At 44.3% G+C, this 22,500-nt stretch overlaps 1 protein-coding gene across 1 annotated transcript in view; it reads left to right on the forward strand.

Annotated features, from left to right (window-relative positions):
• mad1l1 (mitotic arrest deficient 1 like 1) overlaps positions 1-22,500 on the forward strand; it is a 100,794-nt gene that overhangs the window by 77,820 nt on the left and 474 nt on the right. The gene's annotated exons all lie outside the window — the stretch shown is intronic.

The following is a 22,500-nucleotide window of genomic DNA, read 5'->3' on the forward strand; positions in this document are numbered from 1 at the left end:
CAAATATGCCACGCCCCGGCTATGCCACGCCCCAACCATGCCACGCCCCAACTATGCCACGCCCCAACTATGCCACGCCCCTACTATGTGACGTCCCTCTGAAATCACAGCAAGACAAATGCATCCAGCCCCAACAAAACAAGGCAGAGTTAAAAATTACAATTAGCAAGTCTCAACTGCTACAGAAGACAACTGACAAAAAAGAGTTTTAACACACACCACGATGTCACTTTAAAGCACTGCGGCTGGTTTTACACTCACAGCTCCTCTCACCTCGAGCTCTGAGCAACGAGGACTTCGCCCTCAGAGGCAAATGTTTGATTTTGGGCGTTACAAAAATAAATTGAATTCAATTGAACAGAAAGAAAGCTCATTATCTGTCAATTGCACATCAAGACCAGATGTTTGTTGTATTAAATCACCTGAATCAGATGTAACTCTCACATAATTGATAATATATTTAGGATCCTGAATATTTTCACAGAGGATATCAGCCTTGTGTTTACAACAGTAGCAGCTAATGTTGCTAAGTGGTGCTAACACCTGCTTGTGCACACAATGTGACTCATTACAATTGAAAATAGATGTCTAATGACTGAAGGAGGATATAAGCTTTTAAAAGAGGAAAGAGTACTGTTACTTTACATCAATGTAGTAGTGCTGGGGGTAGTAGTAGTACAAGTTGTACAAGGAGGTAGTACAAGTAGATTTGAAGGAGAAACTATGTACATAATGTTTGATTTATAAATGAATGTAATTGGAAAGATAAAACATTAAAAATAAACAAATTTTGTTTTTTTGTTTTTTTTTTCAAATAAACAATCTGAACTACCTGGAGTTGTGCGAGAAACACAAGTGTTAATTTAATATATTCAACCATTTGTAGACTTTACTCAGAAGAGTAACACTTCAATAAAAACATTTACACACTTACACCGGCTGCTTAAAACAGTTTCGGAGAGAAAATGTTGAAAACAGATCTTTCCAACACAGTTTCTTTTCCAACACACGTTTACTTGTCCTGAGGCATTATTCAGGTTTGAGAGAAGAATGAAATCTGTTTACGTAGTCCAACAATCCCATGCAATTTAGAGAATGTTTGTAGAGGTCTAAACTAAAGGGTGAGCAGCTTTTACTCTGAGGAGACACAAGTTTTCTGGAGGACATTAACTGAAGAATTGTAGCCTTTGAGATTTGTAGATCATTTGGAGTTCCAGTGGACATCATTAAGATTTGTGGAGACTTTATTTGCAGGAATATAAATATAATAAATCACAGTGTTTGTATTTACAACGGTAGGACCTAATGTTGCATAACGTAACATTTATATTTTATTTTCAACAGCGAGGGGCTATGGGACCTTTCTTCTTCTGAGATCAAAATGATGTGAACTATTTCTTGTTCAGAAAGTGAGCTGTGATTTATGTGAGCGCTTTTTACAGTGAGAAAAAACCTTTCCAGCTTCTGTAAATTATATAAGATTCCGAACATAAAATATGGATACACCAGGTTCTGTTATTTTGTTGCTCACTCGGAGAACGGCAGCTTGTAAAAAGCTGGTGCTCACTATTGTGATTATCTGTAGTGTGTAATATCATTCTGTTCTGGAGTTTCTGAGAGTGGAGTGATGATTTAGCTCTGCTGTGTCCATAACAAACTGGCCCTGATGAGTGTCCTCTCTCCTTCTCTGTGGACAGACTGTGTGCATTGGCAGCTCCAGTCCTTTGTCAACAGCTCCAAGTGTCCCCCGCCTCCATGTGCACAAACAACCAAGGACATCACTCACATTCCGACTGGGCGTGTCCAAGAGCTCCAGTAGTAGATTTAGACACCAGCCAAACCATTCCCCCCAAACATCACCTTCACTAAGACCATCCTGAGGTGTTCCCAGGAGACGGAGGCCTGAAACTGACCTCACTCAAACATAACTCTGGTTTTCTTTATTAAAAAAAATCTAAATTGCACCTGAATTGTACCTTTTAATCATACGCCCGATGTCTGCAATTCATAAAAAGATAATTCCAAGTTTGAGACGTGGCTAAAGCTAGAGGAAACGAGAAACAAGAAGCTACTTCCTGTTTCCCTTCAGCTTTTACTGCATTTAATTCCCTTCTCTTCAAAGCCTCTACACCGCATTTTAACCTCACTTTATGTAATGCACTGGCTTTGGATAATGTTAGATGCATTATGCTCTGGAAATATCATATTGTGGGTCTTGAAAAAGCGAGTGTCAATAAACAGGAAACAGCTGTTGCTAACGGATGCTAACATTGTTTTGCTAAACATGTGGGCTCAACATATAAATTAGCATAATTGGCAATACAGTGGTTTATCACAAGCTCAAATCAGCATTTGGTGAGAAATTATTCTTTTCTGTTTCTATCAAATTTTATTTATTATTATCTCCCATTTCCACTGGAAGGTCTTTGTGCACATTCAGCCACATTGTGTGAAGGACGACGTGTTCAGGAGGCATCCAGAACAGCTACGTTTGCCTCAAATGGCTCCTCTGGGTGTGAAAAAGCAGCGGCTCTACTCCGAGCTCTTTTAAGGGAACGTTCGGAGCGTATAATCATGTGAGATCAAGAGTTTGAACATTGGAATTGGAAACATCTGGAAAGACTAAACAATGTGTTGGACGGTTTCATTGAATAAAACAAACTATACTCCAAAAAGCAAACACCTACATGTAAAGTGCTTTTTTAGCTGGATGAATTTTAACTTCACCATTCCGAAAGTTTGATTTCAAAAAGTTAATATGAAAGAGAGTGAAGGATCTCAGTTTAGTCATGGCGTCAATAATCGTGATGTTTCTTCTCACAATCATTGTCTTTATTCTTGTACCATTTTAAGACAACTATTTTAACCACGTAAGAATGTGGTTAAAAGCTCATAAAATGTTGCGTTACGCGTCTTACTTGATTAACCAAGAGGGAAACGGAGAATCTGGATGCAGCCCAACTCTATATCGGCCCAATAATCTTAACTCCAGTAAATGTGAGTGCTCTTTGATGTGCGGGAAACGGCGTGAAAAATCAATGTACGACGCAGCTAAGGCAGATCACAAAGCCCCCCAAGTCTTTGAACTGTCAGCGCGCGCCTCCATCTTTTATGTATTTATGTCAGCTCGAGTCAGGCTCATCAGCGCCCTGCCTCGCTCGCACATGAAACCCCGATGTATGCAGCACTTATTAATTGCTGAGACACAAAAACGGCTCGAAGAGTAAACAAAGTGGTGATTAGAATATTAATATGCAAATAATAGTTGCTAATGAAACCACTTGTTGAGTGCTGTACTTTTCCTGTCCCTCTCAAACACTTACAGGGCAATAAATATGTCACAATCTGCATCTAATTAGAATGTGATTGTTATTTGCATTTATCTGTGGTTATTAAATGAATTATTGCATGTTTTTGACTCTTGCCAAGTGCAAAAGTGAGGATGACAGAGTCCTGAGAGAAGACTAAATGTGAAGTTGCTCATTGGATTCTCTCTGCACCAGATTTATCTACCCGCTTTTTTCCATCTCCGATCAATAGTTCCTGTTTTTTTTTACTTGGCACTAATTACATTCGGTGAGGTCTTCTTCTGAATGCATTTATACTCTGTGCACTTCAAACTAGGACATTACACAACGTCTCCACGCTTAATCTGATCCTTTCAGCCTTTTCAGCACTGGGGAGTGCCATATTTGTACTTGTAAATGCAGATCAACATTGTAAAACACAATTTGTAGACAGTGGAAACGATGTGTTTAACATTTGAAACAAAAGATAACATTTTTGAAAGGATTTGTAGTGCTTCATAAAATTGAGCCAAATTTACATGATCAAAAAGACACACAGTGTTCTTTTCCTTTGTAGGGGATTCTTACTAGTACAAGTACAAGTACTGTAGTGATATTCATGTCCTCCCACTTATGGAAGAGGGACATTCAAGGTTGATATTGATAAAATAATTGGAACACGATTTCAAACATGACACTGCATAAGTGTGGGTATGTTTATAGAGTTTATTAGAGTTATGTAGGGCACTGTCCGGCATTTAACAATTCTATTCAAAATTAATTAATTAATTAATTAAAAATCCGTTAATCTGAAGGTTTGTGAGAACGTAACCGTGACATTGACCCCTTTTCTGGAAATGAATGAACACTTTACCATATGTGGTTTATGAAGATTTATTGACCAAATAATGAAACAGGTTTAATGAATAAGGAATATGCAATTGAGTCGATAGACATGATCCTTCTAGATGTATTTAGTTGTGTGTTAGAGTTAATTCTAAATCATTTCATCCGCCAGATTGTGAAATACATGCGTTTTCATACGACCAGAAGCAGGAGCTGTGATCCTCAGGAGATGGACCTGTTTGTGCCCGCGTCACCTCCAGAGGTCACTCAGGGGTCACTCAGGGAGAGACTGCTGCAGCTCGGTCCACAGGCTGGGCAGGGCACGGACAGGACAGTGTCAGGCTGAAGAAGCACTGGATCAGGTTCAGTGCTCTCCTTTAACCTTGGCTCTGAGGCGTTCCTCAGATAAAAAGGGCTGTTGCACTGATGAGGCTGGTCTGAAGAGACTCTCCTGGATCCAAGTGTTGTTTTAAACTTGAGTTTGCATGATGCCGTTTTAGAATTCTTATTTATGGGAGAGAAAAGTTATCTTCCACGGGCGTATCTCTGGAATGTTCTTTGTTCCATGGGTTAGCTTAGCATCGCTAGGCCAGAGCCTAGCCTAGCTATAAGCCCTTTTTCTCATCTCCCGGGTTGAGGTACTACCTTCATCATACAAGCAAGCACATTCAATGTGATTTGAGGCATAAATGCTCAGAACGAGTCTGATAATAATTGATGGACTCCGGATCTCTACCTTTTGATATGTTACACTTTCACATATCTGTTTTTAAAGTCTCAAAGGGAGAGGACCTTGTAAACAGGAATATTGAAACAAGCCTGAATGAAGCTATGTTTAAACATCATTTAAAGCTCAAAAAAATGTGAGATTGTATAATATGCGTCTTATAGTAATTATTGGCACTAATTGCTATGATATACTGTATAAAACAAGAGGGAAATGGCGGTCAGATTCCCACACAGCCAGAGCAGTGACGGCAGAGGAGTAGAGATGGGCACGGGACTGGGGGAAGTGAATCCTCATTAGAGAGCGCAGACAGGGGTCAAGTACTATGTGAACCGCATGTCACCACCTCCACACCCACCATCTGTCATGTCCTCTCCCCGTCTCCACCCCTTCCTCCTCCGGTCCCCCCAGTACCAGCGAAGAGGCTAACAGGCTAACATGCTAACAGCCTCATTTTAAGGAGCACGGCAGGCACTGAGTCAACACCACTCACACATGGAACACACGGCTTCAGTAATGAAGTCTCCAGAGGAAGCGTGAGCTGCAGCGGACCAGTGTTTTAACTCTTTTAATGAGTCCCTAACCAGGCAAACCAAGATTGACCCATCATTCACCGACAGGCTTCTAAGCTGCTTAATATACTGTATCTGTAAAAAAAAAAAAGGGAGTTTTCATTACACAAGTACAGTTGAACTATAGTTGTGGATCATAATTTTATATTTAATTTATTGTAAACCGCAACTTCCTGTTCAAAACTCCAGAACTGATAACCCTCTTCAAAATGACATTTCACAGTAACAAGCAGCAGTTATGGTTTTATTTTTGAAAAGTGGCTGTGACATTTTAAAACTTTACATGTGTCTCTCGGAGTCTTAATTTGTCTTTTTTTTCTTCATAAAACATAAAACAAATAACAAAATTCGGAAGGGGAGGCATCCACAGAAAATGAAGTTAAGGCACACAAAGTTAAAACAAAAAAGTCAAATTTAGTCCAATGTTTGTCAAATGTTTCTATTTTCCATATGTCAGTTATAATGTTGGTCCAGTCCTTAATTGTCAGCGCAATGTGAGTCATCCATATTTTTGGGGGTGTTATTTGTCTGCCAGGAGTATGTTTCAAAGATATATTTCTATTGTGTCCATGACGGGAGTTTTGAGGCCCAAATACATAGCTCTGAAATCGAGTGGGATGATGTCAAAAACAGTCCGCAGTGCCAGGACACATGATAATAATGGGCCTTTCGGCGAGCACAATTTCTCCAAAGGTCAGCCTCTCCCTGTGAATAATGAGCACTTCCAACATGTGTCGTTGTAGTCTTTCATTGTGAAGTACATATCTTCATTTTTCAAATAATCACACGTAGTACAAAGTTTTCGGAGCACTGGAGCCTCAGTTGCAGGACAATTCACTTTAGCTCAAACATTCAGTAATCAATCAAAATACAACTGAGAAAACGAATGACGAGGAAACACGGCTGTAACGAGGTTAGACGCGCTCTGCCGTGAACACCGGGTGCCACAGGGTTTAGTCTGTTTAGTCTGATCCTGGGCCTTTCATAAATACTGCAGTAAGCGATGCAGAACGTATCTCCAGTTGAATTCATCACTGTCGATTTGACCAAAGTTTGGATTTCACGCTTGCGGCTCTTAAGGGTAAAACAAATGTCATTCATAATGTTTTTAGCTGCTTTGGAGCGTTTTCGATCTGTGTTTCTGCTACTTTGGGCTTTAGCCGTGGCATTAGCACTGACAGCTGTGTGTGGAGGAGGTTGGTCAGTTTATTGACCTGATCTGATTTGCGATCTGGGCCAATACTCTTTACTTTTGCGATACATTGTGCAGTCCCAGTCTTAAGAGCTTCTTTGTAGTTTTATTGTATCAAAAGCAAGCATGATGTTGACTGTTTACCACTCGACTGGACTCTAAACTCGGCCACTAGGACAGAAGAGCCGACCCCTGCGTCCCAGATCCACTGTCCTGCTTGTGCCTGAATGCCCGGAGCCCTCCTGAGCAGGCCTGTGGAGATGTGTGCTGCTTAGAGTCGATCCCTAATCCAGATTTAACCCGCAGTTTCTCTGTTGTGTTTCCGTCCTGAAGGCTCTGTTAATGGACGCAGCCTGGTCCCTGTGGTAATGGTTTGTCCACATCTGTTTATTTACCCTACCTCATGGGCCTATAGGACTCACCCTTCCTCGCATCCCTGTACTTTTGTTGTACAGCCTCTATGTATAATATGACAATAGAAGCCATTTAAATCCAATATGTATGCTCGGGTTGCATAGTCTGTTGTGCTTGGTAAGTCTGAGCCAGCCACATGCCATTATGAACAGTTGCACCGAACCAATTTGAGCAGCGCAGACAGAAGTAAGGTGCGTTTAGTCCAAGCACATTCTCTCCAAAGCCTTAAAAACAAATGCCGTCTGTCGACACAATGAGGCTGTGAGTGAGAAATGGCAGAGTGCGGTCTGTGTATTAAACATGCATAGCACAAAAGCTTTCCAGGAGCCAATGCCAGCCAGACCTCTTTGAAAGTTAGACCTCTCACAGTCCACTTTGGGTCACTTTAATGGGCTGGTATGGGTCACTTTAATGGGCTGGTATGGGTCACTTTAATGGGCTGATATGGGTCACTTTAATGGGCTGGTATGGGTCACTTTAATGGGCTGGAATGGGTCACTTTAATGGGCTGGTATGGGTCACTTTAATGGGCTGGTATGGGTCACTTTAATGGGCTGGTATGGGTCACTTCAATGGGCTGGAATGGGTCACTTTAATGGGCTGGTATGGGTCACTTTAATAGGCTGGTATGGGTCACTTCAATGGGCTGGTATGGGTCACTTTAATAGGCTGGTATGGGTCACTTTAATGGGCTGGTATGGGTCACTTTAATGGGCTGGTATGGGTCACTTTAATGGGCTGGAATGGGTCACTTTAATGGGCTGGAATGGGTCACTTCAATGGGCTGGTATGGGTCACTTTAATGGGCTGGAATGGGTCACTTTAATGGGCTGGTATGGGTCACTTTAATGGGCTGGTATGGGTCACTTTAATGGGCTGGTATGGGTCACTTTAATGGGCTGGAATGGGTCACTTTAATGGGCTGGAATGGGTCACTTTAATGGGCTGGTATGGGTCACTTTAATGGGCTGGTATGGGTCACTTTAATGGGCTGGTATGGGTCACTTCAATGGGCTGGTATGGGTCACTTCAATGGGCTGGTATGGGTCACTTCAATGGGCTGGTATGGGTCACTTCAATGGGCTGGTATGGGTCACTTTAATGGGCTGGTATGGGTCACTTTAATGGGCTGGTATGGGTCACTTTAATGGGCTGGAATGGGTCACTTCAATGGGCTGGTATGGGTCACTTTAATGGGCTGGTATGGGTCACTTCAATGGGCTGGTATGGGTCACTTTAATGGGCTGGAATGGGTCACTTCAATGGGCTGGTATGGGTCACTTTAATGGGCTGGAATGGGTCACTTCAATGGGCTGGTATGGGTCACTTTAATGGGCTGGTATGGGTCACTTTAATGGGCTGGAATGGGTCACTTTAATGGGCTGGTATGGGTCACTTTAATGGGCTGGTATGGGTCACTTTAATGGGCTGGTATGGGTCACTTCAATGGGCTGGTATGGGTCACTTTAATGGGCTGGTATGGGTCACTTTAATGGGCTGGTATGGGTCACTTTAATGGGCTGGTATGGGTCACTTCAATGGGCTGGAATGGGTCACTTTAATGGGCTGGTATGGGTCACTTCAATGGGCTGGTATGGGTCACTTTAATGGGCTGGTATGGGTCACTTTAATGGGCTGGTATGGGTCACTTCAATGGGCTGGAATGGGTCACTTTAATGGGCTGGTATGGGTCACTTTAATGGGCTGGTATGGGTCACTTCAATGGGCTGGAATGGGTCACTTCAATGGGCTGGTATGGGTCACTTCAATGGGCTGGTATGGGTCACTTCAATGGGCTGGAATGGGTCACTTTAATGGGCTGGTATGGGTCACTTCAATGGGCTGGTATGGGTCACTTCAATGGGCTGGAATGGGTCACTTCAATGGGCTGGTATGGGTCACTTCAATGGGCTGGTATGGGTCACTTCAATGGGCTGGTATGGGTCACTTTAATGGGCTGGTATGGGTCACTTTAATTGGCTTTTATGGGTCACTTTAATGGGCTGGAATGGGTCACTTTAATGGGCTGGAATGGGTCACTTTAATGGGCTTTTATGGGTCACTTTAATGGGCTGGAATGGGTCACTTTAATGGGCTGGAATGGGTCACTTAAGACGGTGGAGAACCTTTTGAACCGTCCCGATCCACTCCATTGAGGGAAAGTCCTTATGTATGTGATTATTTTTGTTCCCTGCATTGCTTGATTTGATGAATTATTCTATCCTGGTAAATCAAAATTTGTCATGTAATTTTGTCGGAAGTTGGAAGTGATTTTAACTGGAGAAGGTGCACTTGACTTTGCTCTGTCTCTTTAGCTCTGAGTGAAGTGTCCGGGCTCTGAACTGACCCACCTTGCCTCTCTGCGGTCTGTGTGAGTCTGGGGGGTGGAGGCGGGGACCAGAGTTTGTTCTCACCCCTCTCATCACAGCGGGATGAGGTTACCGCACACACCCCTGTCCTGCATCTCAAGTCAGCCACCATTGATTTCCTTTAATTGGACGGCTAGTTTGAACGTGGATGAAAGCAAGGGGCGGCTTCTCTGTTGCCCAGGTCGTCTCCCGTTTGGATCAAGTTCATCTTCTATTTTCGTCCAGACTCTAAATCTTATCTGTTTGATCCAGGTTTTCAAATCAAATCAAATCAATTTATTTTTGTAAGGCCCAAAATCACAACAACAGTTGCCTCTGAGGGCCACAGGGAGAAATGAATCAACAATGTCTGTGGTGGCGATGGAGTCAGACAATGTCTGTGGTGGCGATGAAGTCAGACAATGTCTGTGGTGGCGAGGGACGATGTCCCAGGGTCCTCTGTCCTTAGACTCTCCTTCTCGGCCAGGAAAAACTACAAAAAAAACCTCTTTGGGAAAAAAGCGTAGAAACCTGGAGGAGTTCCAGTGAAGGAGAGATCCGACTCTCACAGACGGACACAAGGAGACTGGAGCTGGACCCACTCTTCAGGCAGATGAGGGACCGTCTGAGTCGAGCTGGACCCACTCTTCAGGCAGATGAGGGACCGTCTGAGTCGAGCTGGACCCACTCTTCAGGCAGAAGAGGGACCGTCGGAGGCGAGCTGGACCCACTCTTCAGGCAGATGAGGGACCGACTGAGGCGAACTGGAGCCACTCTTCAGGCAGATGAGGGACCGTCCACACAGGGCAGGGACCACTTCACCAGGGGAGGGGCATCTGGGTCCACAGGTCCTCAGGAGTGAGAGAAAGAAAAGAAGGCGGTGAACAGTTTGCAAGTGGAATCAAAAAATAAATATTGTTTGATAGCATAAGTAGTCAGAAGAAGAAGAGGATAGTGCTCAAGCTGTCATACTTCCCCCAGCATAGTTACTCCTAGGGCAGCGTAGCTAAAGCTGTGGGTTTATCTTTCTGTTCCTAACTACTCTGACCATAAGCGATTTCGAAGAGGAACGTTTTAAGCCTGGACTTAAATGAAGAGACTGTGTCAGCATATTTAACATGGGTCGGGAGCTGATTCCATAACACAGGAGCTTGGTAGCTAAACGCTCTACCTCCTACAGTACTTTTAGAGACTCTTGGCACCACCAGAAGGCCGGCATTCTGAGAGCGAAGAGCTCTGTTTGGATGATATGGTTCTATAGCATCTTTGAGGTAGGATGGGGCCATGTCATTTATGGCTTTGTAGGTCAAGAGTAGAATTTTGAATTTGATTCTAGACTCGACGGGGAGCCAGTGAAGAGACTTCAGCACTGGCGTAATGTGCTCTCTTCTTTTTGTTCCTGTTAGTAATCTTGCTGCTGCATTTTGAACCAGTTGAAAGCTTTTTATGGAGCTTTTAGGACACGCTGCAAGCAGGGAGTTACAGTAGTCTAATCTAGTCGTTACAAATGCATGGATAAGTTTTTCGGCATCACTTTTAGGCAGGATTCTCGTTTTCTCGTTTTTTGATTTATTTCACAGTCAAGTGTGTGTTTTGTGTTTTAAGCAAAGGGAAATGTCTTTCTTCCAGACTGAATGCAACTTATTGCTTTACCCTTGTCTGATTAAACGCTTGTACTTTGGTCTGGGAGGAATTCAAGCCCCAGAATAATCAGATGGTTATGGTAAGGGTGTATCTCTTCCAGAGGCTGCATGGCTAGAATAAGAAGTCATCAAAGTTTGTCGTATTACTCTATTACATTAAATCTTGGACATAACTGACGCAAGGCCTACAATAGGAACATTTTGCCTAGAAACGATGCAAGTTTTTGTGGCAATTCAGAGCACTGCATCCTCTACAGGCCACTGAGCAGTACTGCGTGAGAACCTTGGGTTCTTCTTCTCCCGCCCCTTTTCATTCTGTGACCGTGTTCAGAGCCCTGTTCACGCTCTGATCTCTAACATGAGCTTTAGAACCAGAGCGGACAGCAGCTTCTTTTAGAGCTCTGCACATGTGCTCTGAGGACCACAGCCTCAAACCCACAGATCTGAGCTCAAACACTGAATAAACCTGTGTGAATCTTGTGCCTGACTGAGCATGTGCAGAGGAAGTGAAGCAACAGCAGCTTTCAACAAACGGGCTTAATAAACTATATTTTAGAGACTTTGTTTGTAGCTCAGGCTTTGTTCATGTTTCCAATGATTTGATTTTATTTAGAAATTCAGGCAGTATTTTAATGACCAAGTACTATTTTGTGTTATGGAGTATTAGACAGGCGTTCGCTCTGGGTTCGAAACCCACTTTTCAGTCTGATTTCTCATCCATGCATGCTACTGCTTCATGGGTCTCAGTATGGGAGCCATTTTGAGGACTTTTTTTTTCATTAAAATGAAAGAATATTCTGTTTTTGTATAGTCACATACAAAAACATTTAACAGGTTTTCCCGGTGGGCCGGTGCACTTTTTGGCCAGTCATTGTCCGACTTGCGCAACACAACGCAGAGCCCTGATATCACACTTCTGCGGCCCACTCTCAATCAGCTTTCTCTTCCTGTGCTCTGTTTGTAGAATAGACTGAGACGTGGACTTTGGCTGGTTTTATATGGCCCATTCATTGTTTCAGTTTGGCCAATCACGGCTTGTGTTGGCTTCAGCTGAATGTACTCGGGATCAGAGAGGATAATCCTCATCAATCCCATTTCATATGACGCTGCCTGTTTGCTCTCCAAATGTTGACCGCAGTATTGTCCTCTTCCACAGCAGAGCTCACTTTACACTGCGGCCTAAGGATAAGCTCAAAGACTGCAATTGTTTAGGAAATATGATGACCTTTGCAGATGACCTTGCGTCTCCATGAGGGCCTATTCTGTCCAAACGCTGCAAACTCTGTAGTTTAGACTCCTACAAACATTTCTGAAATTGATTAAATGTGATTGTTGAATTAGTTTAGCGTTAAAAGTGTCATTCTTGGGAAGTCACGTGGTTAAGCTCGGAGCTAGCTCACGTCACAACAACACAACGAACGCAACGAAAAACGCTCAAATCCAGTCGAAAAAAGTCAAAAACAGTTGAATTAAAAAACTATTCCAGCGCGTGTCCCTATCGTACAGTAAAATAGAAAAAATATACTAACTGTATTTACAAAATATAGGAGATAAAGCACAATAAGTGTGAGAAAGAAGAGAGAGCGTTTACACCGGGCTGCCAGCTGTACCAGCGCCTTATGACGTGAAGACAGTCCTTCATATTAAAGTAGATATGTATGTCATGTATCTGCTCTGCACAGTGACATGTAAAAGAGGAGGTTTCTAGATTCTTCCAGAAGCAAATCACAAATCTACACTTAAAATGATTTAGCCTTTAGCTAACAGTAGTAGATTACATCATCATTTTCACAATTGATCATCTAAAATAAAACACAGATGTGACTTGTAAGGAGCCCAAACCCTCAGGATTACCTGCTATGTTTGAGGGCTAATGCTAATGGCTGTGGGAACAAATACTGGCTCCAGACTTCTAAAATCATCACATAGACTGGTCAAAATAACAGTGTGACGTTGTTGATAGGACAGAAAATATTCAGATTTAAGTCTTGAGTAAAGTTGCCTATAATTATATAACAAATATATTATATTTTTGTATTGTGCATCAAGCCTTCTCATCAAGTTTGAGTCGGAGATTTTAGTATTTCCCAACGATCTTGGAGTCATCAGCCATCGGCCGACATTTCACAGATTTGTGGCGATGCTTTAGATTACTGGGAGTAACACATTTGTATCCACTTCAGCTCTGCCAATAAGGACAGAGTTTATCTGACACTCCACATTTATCTGTGATCACCAGATAAAAGTCTCGTGAGGCCAAAGCAGCCAAGAAGGAAATAAACACATTATTATCAACATTATCATTTTAAACTTCAGATCCTCCAGAATTCCGTCGCTCTATTTTACCATCGTTTGATCTTGCACTAAATATAGCGTTAGCATCTTTAGCACAAGCGACCTGGTTAAAAATTCCGGGGTTAAAGGGCACAGCAGTAAACTGACACTGACATGAAGTGTTTTCGATGTTATCATGTAGGACTTTTGGCTCAACACAACAAAAGGAAATGTCGGATGTCGATTAATCGTAACCTGCATTTCCAAGTGCCGTAACATCAGTATCGGCTCCACATCGGTCGGGCCCTAGATTTGAGTATTTTGGTCTCCTCTCAAACGTTAATGTTCATGTTAAGGTAAAGTTCAAAAGTTTGTCCCAAAAGGCTTAGTTTTCCCTAAATCCTTGGCCATCCTTGAAGCTCGTCGTCAGAGCTGCTCACGCTCCGATCCTGCAGTCTTCTCCCCTCTTTAATGTCTTTAGCCCCGCGCCCACTCGCACACATGAAGCGCTGGTGGGGCCATCACCATGGTAACTAGTTTCACTTTTCTATATAGGTCCCTGTTCCCATAGAGCAGCGGCACACAGGTGTAACTCCAGCAGACGCCCACGACAGGGAATGAACACTAGGGGGAGAGGAGACGGCATTAGTCCTCTGCCTTATCGTTTTAAGTGTGCACAAGCTCTGTCTTTTAGAGTTTGCCCTCATCATTAGCTTAGGCTTCAGCTACTGTCCATGAAAGTCACTCTTGGTTGACTAAAGACATGCTCTACATTGCCTAAAAGTGAACGAGACATTAGCAAAGGCTAAAAATATTAACCCTACTAATATTTACCTGTTTATTATTGTATCAAGATCAAAGTCTCTTTTTCAAGGGTGACCTGTGCCACCATCATAAAATATTTACATAATTAATAAACTATATTCAAAATTATAGACATTTTTGATAGAATTCTTACTCTGTTGTTTAAAATAGAGCAAAATCCCCTCAGTGAAACCCTCTCACACAACTTAATTTCAGACTAGAGGGGCGAGTCGGGATAAGTGCCTTGCCCAAGGACACAACGGTGTAAGAGCCTGGAGCAAGCCCCGGGGGGGGGCAAGATGGCGGTGCATTTAAGTCAGTGGCGTGTGTTCATTGGCCAATGTCGCCAAAAAAATCTCTTCCGCTTTACTTCCTGGTTGTGGAGCTCTGGGCCTTTCCCCATAATGCTTTGCGTGATGGAAGTCAGCACGCCGACAGCAGATTACTGTTCACTGGTCACCGTGACGCCAAAAATGTAATTTGGAGGATTTTACAAACTGTGAAAGACTTTAATTCCTTCTATTTTACTTTTAGACTAAAAAAAATTGAGCACTGTTTGTATTTGAATGTCTGGACAGCGAGGCTGCAGTACAGCGGAGCCGCCACTACTCAATTAGGATCTCGGGCAGAGGGCCCATCTATGGCCTGGAGCCACTCTTGACATACATTTGTGGGCCTTGCTATGGGTTATGAAATATCGGTATCGGCAAATATTGTTTTTGGCAACAGCAGCAAACCACATATTGGATATCAGTATCAGCCAAAAAAATCCACTAGGAAAAAGCAGAGTATGTGTGTGTTGTTTTGTTTTAGAAACTTCTCAACTATGGGCACTAAAACCTTTTTGCTTTTATCGACTTTTAAAGTTTGAATTATTCTGCCCATTGAAAGCTTGGCTGATCAAATTGTGCTGATAAAGTTTTGACCCTGTTTTAACACATAGCTTGTAAACTTTGTTGCTGCTGTCGACAGCCAGAGAAACAAACCATCTGAAAGGGACTTTGAACAGTTTAGAACCTGCCGCATTGAAATAAGACTTTCTTGGACAGACTTGACCCTAGGGATGTGTACCGCTCCGCAGGACCGGATCTGGACTTGTAAAAACGTTTCGGTTCAGGTCCAAAAAAACCGAAACCCCGGTGATTCGGTTCTGGACTCATTAAAAATCTACCTCTCACATTCTATATCCTTTACGTTCTAGAATCTAAACCATCTTAAACCTTCCATAGATCGCGAAATTTGCGCTAGAAAAGACGTAAACACTGACATCGCTGTCAATGACCCGGAGCATCAGCGACGCACGCGTCTTCCGCGCGGCAGAAGTTGAAGCCGGTGAAATGAGTTTAAAGACGCGAGAGACCGAACCTTCGGGAAGATCGCTGGCTTAATTGAATCGTTTTAAGCCGCCGCTTGTGCCGCTCCGTGAGTTAGTTTAAGACGCTTGTTAAAGGAGCAGGTTGTGCTTTGGTTTGGGTGTAAATATTGTAACTTCTCGCTCAGGTCAGTAATGCTGGTTTAGTGCTCACAAGTTGTCACTTTATTTTTCTTGAACAGAGTTGGTTACTGTTGGCCGTAACCATGGTGATGGAACAGGAACATCAGAAACTACTTCGTCTCCTGATCCCGCTCTTAGCTCCGCCCCAGAGACCACACGCACGCGCACTAGAGACTAGGGTCGCTACAATATGAATAAAATAACTGTATTATGTTGTGGTGTAAGTAAGTAAGTAAGTCAATTTTATTTATATAGCACCTTTCACAGACAGAAGTCACAAAGTGCTTCACAAAACACAGAATAAAACGATAAAAACACAAAAAACTTACAGTGAATAATACATATACAACAATATACAGTAAAATCAGTCCGTAAAACAAGTGCATTTAAAAGGCTTGACTAAATAAGAAGGTTTTAAGCTGACCCTTAAAAGCAATAACTGAGTCCAGTGACCGTAGGGAGAACAGAAGATCGTTCCAGAGTCTGGAACAGCCTGGAAGGATCTGTCTCCTCTGGTCCGAAAACGAGTGCGAGGAGCCAACAACAGTTTCTGGTCTAAGGACCTTTGTGAGCGAGAGGGAGTGTATGGTTTAATCAGATCGCTGATGTACAGAGGGACCTGACCATTTAAAGCTCTAAAAGTTAAAACAAGAATTTTAAACTGTATCCGGTAGGAGACCGGCAGCCAGTGAAGGGCTTTGAGAATGGGTGAAATGTGGGCCCTTCTATTTGTGCGGGTTAAGATCCTCGCCGCAGAGTTCTGGACCAGCTGCAGACGAGAGAGTTCCTTCTTGTTAAGACAGGAAAACAAACTGTTACAATAGTCTAAACGTGAAGACACAAATGCATGAATTATAAGTTCCAGGTCATTTTGAGACACCATTTTACTGAGCTTAGAGATTTTCCTCAACTGAAAGAAACAGTTCCTCGTCAACAGCTTGGAGTGGTGCTCTAAAGACATGTCTTTGTCAAAAAGAGCACCCAAGTTTCTAAGACTTGGTTTAGCAGTCTGGCCTAAAACACCCAAGTACTGGTTTATCCCTGGAATGGCATCATCAGGGGCAATAATCAGAGTTTCTGTTTTGTCAGCATTTAGCTGCAGAGAGTTTTTACTCAGCCATTGTTTAATTTGCACTAAACAACTGACCAAGGAGTTCAGCTTCTGGATCTCAGAAGGTTTAAAAGAGCAATAGAGCTGAATATCGTCAGCGAACAGGTGATAGGACACATCACTAAACTCTTGAATGATCATTCCCAGGGGAATTATATAAAGCTGAAATAAGACGGGACCCAAGACGGAGCCCTGAGGAACTCCACACAACAGATCAGCTGAGTCGGACATTATTTGGTTTGCAGCAACACTGAAGCTCCGACCGGATAAATATGAGGAAAACCAATGAAGTACTGACCCTGATAGTCCAATCAGGTCCCTCAGTCTGTTCAACAGGATATGATGGTCGACAGTGTCAAAGGCTGCAGACAGATCCAACAGAACTAGAACAGTGCATTTTCCAGAATCAGCAAACATCATAATGTCACTGGACACTTTCAACAATGCGGTTTCCGTAGAATGATGTTTGAGGAAACCAGATTGAAAAGAGTCGTGAACGTTTGACTGATCAAGGAAATCGGACAATTGTTCAGAGACCACCTTCTCTAGGATCTTGGACATGAACGGGAGCTTTGATATGGGTCTGAAACTTTTGGGGTCTGTCGGGTCCAAGTTTGTTTTTTTCAGTAATGGCTCAACTATGGCATGTTTAAATGGACCAGGAAACACACCAGTAGAAAGAGAGAGATTTACCATTTTGGTCCCCCAGGGGCCAATAACATCAAACACTTTGAGGAAGAGCCTGCAGGGAAGGGCATCTGATGTACAAGAGGAGGGTTTCATCTTGGTCACCAGAGCTGAGATGTCTTCTAGAGTGACAGGCTTAAAAGAAGACCAGTTTTGGGAAACAGGCTCCACAGAAACAGGTTTATCAGACAAAAGGAGTGGGATATGGTCTTTGATCATCTTGATCTTATCGATAAAGAACCTGAGGAATTCATTGCTGTCGGCTTTGCAGGAAACAGGAGTCACTGCAGCTGAAGGACAAACAATAGAATTTATAGTGTCAAACAACACTTTGGGGTTTTTCTTGTTGGATGTTATTAGCTGACGGAAGTAATCAGATCTGGAACTTTCCATCATTTCATTGTAAGATGATACAAGATCTCTGAGGTGTGACCTATGGACCTCAAGACTAGAGGTTTTCCACAGACGCTCAGTTTTCCGACATAGTCTCTTTAGGTTTAGGATATCTTCATTTATCCAAGGACAAGCTTTTTTCTGTGATGACACAGTGGATTTTACAGGTGCCACCTGATCTAAAATGGATAAACATTGGCTATTAAAGGAATTAATTAAACTGTCCACATCAAGACAATTCATAAACAAATGAGGATCAAATACAGCAGAAAATTGGACGGCTGTATTTGCTGTGATAATGCGCCTCTGAGACCTGATGTTTGAGGGCACCGGCTCAGGAGAAAGGTTAATTTCAAATAAAACACAGCTATGATCGCTATATGGACATCCTCCACATGGCATGATGAGCCATCGACCCAAATGTTAAAATCCCCAAGAATTAAAACATTTTCCAGCTTTATAATAGAAGATAAAAAGTCACTAAAGTCCTTTAAAAAGACAGCAGCAGGACCAGGGGGCCGGTAGACTAAAACACAGTAAAAAGGACTTGAAGAACCAACCTTAATCATCTGTGATTCAAAGGAAGTGAAAGTGTGCGAGTCGATGACTTTACACATGTAACGGTCCTGGGACACAACTGCCAGACCTCCTCCACGTCGACCAGGGCGAGGCATCGCAGAAACGGAGCAGCCAGGTGGGCAGAGTTCATTTAGATGAATAAACTCACCCTCTCTCTGCCATGTCTCCGTAAGACACATGAAATCAAGGTTTTGTCTTGTAAAAAGTTCATTCAAGGAAAAAGCTTTGTTGGCAATTGAACGTGCATTCAACAAGCCGAGCCGGACCGTGGATGACGTCACGTCCATCGGTTCAGCTGAGCGCAGCGGGACCTGTCGAAGGCACGAGTTACGGTCACGTGATTCACATCTGTTTCGCCGGTAAGCCGACGAAAACAAGGAAGCGGACGGTGGACCCCAGCGCTCATAATTCCAGCGGCGCGCGGGCTCCAGGAAAACAGCCGCCACATCCCGCGCAGGCTCCAGGACCGGTGCGGCCCTGATGGCCCGTGCAGGCTCCGGGAAAGCAGCCGCGATGACACGGGCAGGCTCCAGGACCAGTGCGGCCCCGATGGCCCGTGCAGGCAGCGGGAAAACAGCCGCGATGACACGGGCAGGCGGCGAAGACGGCGACGGCGAACAGCCGCAAACATCGAGGAGCGGGACCAGGCGTAGGCACCGAGCACGTCTCCCAAAGCCCAGGCTCGTGTGCTCCGAACACAAGGCTCGTCTGCGCTTGACTTGCACACCAGACCTTGTGCCTCGTCTCCTCTGCTTCCTCCTCTTCCCCGGGCCTCGGGACAGCAGCAAAACGTCAGGTGAGCTGGGTGGACAAACAAGCGGTGGCGGAAAGGCTTGTTTGTACCTGTCCCATGTGTCGAAAAGCGACTCCATCGTCGCTTTGATGCGGAAAAGTGCGCCACGGTCATAAACCCGCACAGCAGACACACAACAGACTAATGTCTGGGCTGATAAAACTGCATACGATGTAACGATCGTCACAAATAAGCGGCATAACAGGAGTCGAGCAGTGGCGTGGCCGAACACAGGCGCCATCAACCAACGTGGTGTAACGTAGCATTTATTTAGGTGGGTTAATGTGCAATATACATATTTATACATCTAAGTAAATACTAAGTCAAAGTAATATTATTTAATTGCTGGATTCATTAATTGGAGCTTATATTTTGTAATAGTATTTGTATTCTACAGTTGTTAAGATATGGTCTTGTGTTTAATGCTGTTAATATGATGTATTGTGTGTAGTGTAAAATATTTTCATATTCTATTTTTGATACTGCTAAGTTGATTGATTTATAGTGGTTCTAGTTGACTGTTATGCTAGTTTTTGAAGGTTTTTACATGACTTTGATGCCAATTGATCTGCAAAATTAAAGAGTGGAAATGTATCTAAAGCATTAAACTTCAAGTGTGGGGAACAGCTCAGTCAAACCAGTAACACACTTACAAACATAGTATCAGCAGAAACAGCTGCCCTAATACTAATACTCAACATGCTCTTGTTCGGGACTTGTTCCTCTAGTAAAACACATGAATGTGTGATGGTAGCTTGTGATTTGTAAGTTGTAACTTCTGTTAAAAAACAGTGAATAAAGCAGACAAGTTGAGTTTATTTCAATCTACAGTTAAGCCTTGTGTTTGATAGTCGTCCTTGTTCAAGTGTCTTCAACTTAATTGAGCCAAGTAGCTTGTGTTATGCTGTTATAACATTATGCAAAAATGGCATGAGTTCAGGTCCGGACTCATTAGGTCCGAACCTGAACCTCTGGATTCGAATCCGGACTTGAACCTGAACGTGGCTTTAGGTCTGCATCCCTACTTGACCCGCATAAAACCCCTGGATCACTAACGTCGAACATATTTCTGTGTAAATATCACTCACTCACTAAGTACGAGCTCAGGAGCAGATGTGAGGACACAGACACAGGTCAATCAGCTCACACAGAGTCATCAAGGATAGAGGGGACAGTGGGGACAGTGGGGACAGAGGGGACGGAAGGGGTAGTAGGGACAGTGGAGACAGAGGGGACAGTAGGGACAGTGGGGACAGAGGGGGCAATAGGGACAGTGGGGACCGTAGGGACAGTGGGGACAGCTGTGATGTGTTTTCTGTTTGTTAAATTTCTAAATGCTGTGTGTTTTATTACACTCCAACTCGACTCACGACCGTGTACTTTATGTGTAAATATCTCATGTTACAACGTGCGCACCTGCAGCTTATTGACAGGTGCGGCCCGTATATGGACAATGTCTTGTTTCTATATAAAATTAGTGGCTTTTATTCAGGAGTGCTCTGCAGCCCGACAATATCGCTAATCCTGTTTACAAGCGCGTCTTCTCTGAGCCTCATAAAATCCGTCCCTTTATAATTTTCCAGATTTGTGACTTTAAAAGTGGAGATTCGGAAGTCTTTGCCATTTTGAAATCCATAAATCATTCCCAGTATTTCTACCTCAAATCACCTTCAGCACAGCTTTTGTTTATTTCCCCATGGTAACTCCCTCTGCTGCCAGTAGATGAAGTTCTAACACAAATCTGGATGACTGAACGTCTGAGAGGAAGTCATGTGTGGTTTTCAGTACAAACATCATTCGAACTTCTAAAACACGAGACAGCAAAGCAAAAGCACGTTTAAAGGCCTAAAACAATATAATAAATGTGTCTTTTTTTACTCCTATTTGTACTTGCACTGTCCTCACCGGCGTCCTCCACTCGCACACTCGCTGCACAGACGTCTCAATATGTTGTTAAGTCGAGGGAGCAGTTTAATTACTTCCTGCATGCTCGGTTCTCTTCCTCCTCTTGTCACTCCAGCGCCTTCAGGCTTCTCTGCCATTTTAATTAATCCTCAGAAATGTCCCTGCTGAGAACACAACACAGAGCCCAGCGGACCAAACAGGAAGCGCCGAGCTCTTACTTTGAAAGGGTGTCTCTAGAGAGGACGTGACATATTTTGACTGCCTCGTAACATTTTATGAAAGATGAGGTTTCAACCCTAGTCATATTTTATGGGACAGTAGCAATAATCCAAACCAAAACATAACACCGGTCAGTTGATATCAGAGCATAACCAACGGACTGGGTGGTGTGATGGGTGGAGCCTGGGTGGTGTGATGGGCGGAGGCTGGGTGGTATGATGGGTGGAGCCTGGGTGGTGTGTGATGGGTGGAGCCTGGGTGGTGTGATGGGTGGAGCCTGGGTGGTGTGATGGGTGGAGCCTGGGTGGTGTGATGGGTGGAGCCTGGGTGGTGTGATGGGTGGAGCCTGGGTGGTGTGATGGGTGGAGCCTGGGTGGTGTGATGGGTGGAGCCTGGGTGGTGTGATGGGTGGAGCCTGGGTGGTGTGTGATGGGTGGAGCCTGGGTGGTGTGATGGGTGGAGCCTGGGTGGTGTGATGGGTGGAGGCTGGGTGGTATGATGGGTGGAGCCTGGGTGGTGTGTGATGGGTGGAGCCTGGGTGGTGTGTGATGGGTGGAGCCTGGGTGGTGTGTGATGGGTGGAGCCTGGGTGGTGTGATGGGTGGAGCCTGGGTGGTGTGATGGGTGGAGCCTGGGTGGTGTGATGGGTGGAGCCTGGGTGGTGTGATGGGTGGAGCCTGGGTGGTGTGATGGGTGGAGCCTGGGTGGTGTGATGGGTGGAGCCTGGGTGGTGTGATGGGTGGAGCCTGGGTGGTGTGATGGGTGGAGCCTGGGTGGTGTGATGGGTGGAGCCTGGGTGGTGTGTGATGGGTGGAGCCTGGGTGGTGTGTGATGGGTGGAGCCTGGGTGGTGTGTGATGGGTGGAGCCTGGGTGGTGTGTGATGGGTGGAGCCTGGGTGGTGTGATGGGTGGAGCCTGGGTGGTGTGTGATGGGTGGAGCCTGGGTGGTGTGTGATGGGTGGAGCCTGGGTGGTGTGATGGGTGGAGCCTGGGTGGTGTGATGGGTGGAGCCTGGGTGGTGTGTGATGGGTGGAGCCTGGGTGGTGTGTGATGGGTGGAGCCTGGGTGGTGTGTGATGGGTGGAGCCTGGGTGGTGTGTGATGGGTGGAGCCTGGGTGGTGTGTGATGGGTGGAGCCTGGGTGGTGTGTGATGGGTGGAGCCTGGGTGGTGTGATGGGTGGAGCCTGGGTGGTGTGTGATGGGTGGAGCCTG

Source organism: Eucyclogobius newberryi, unplaced genomic scaffold (genome assembly GCF_026437365.1).
Source record: "Eucyclogobius newberryi isolate DKJ021-1_F unplaced genomic scaffold, fEucNew1.0.hap1 SCAF_4, whole genome shotgun sequence".
Lineage (NCBI taxonomy): Eukaryota > Metazoa > Chordata > Actinopteri > Gobiiformes > Gobiidae > Eucyclogobius > Eucyclogobius newberryi.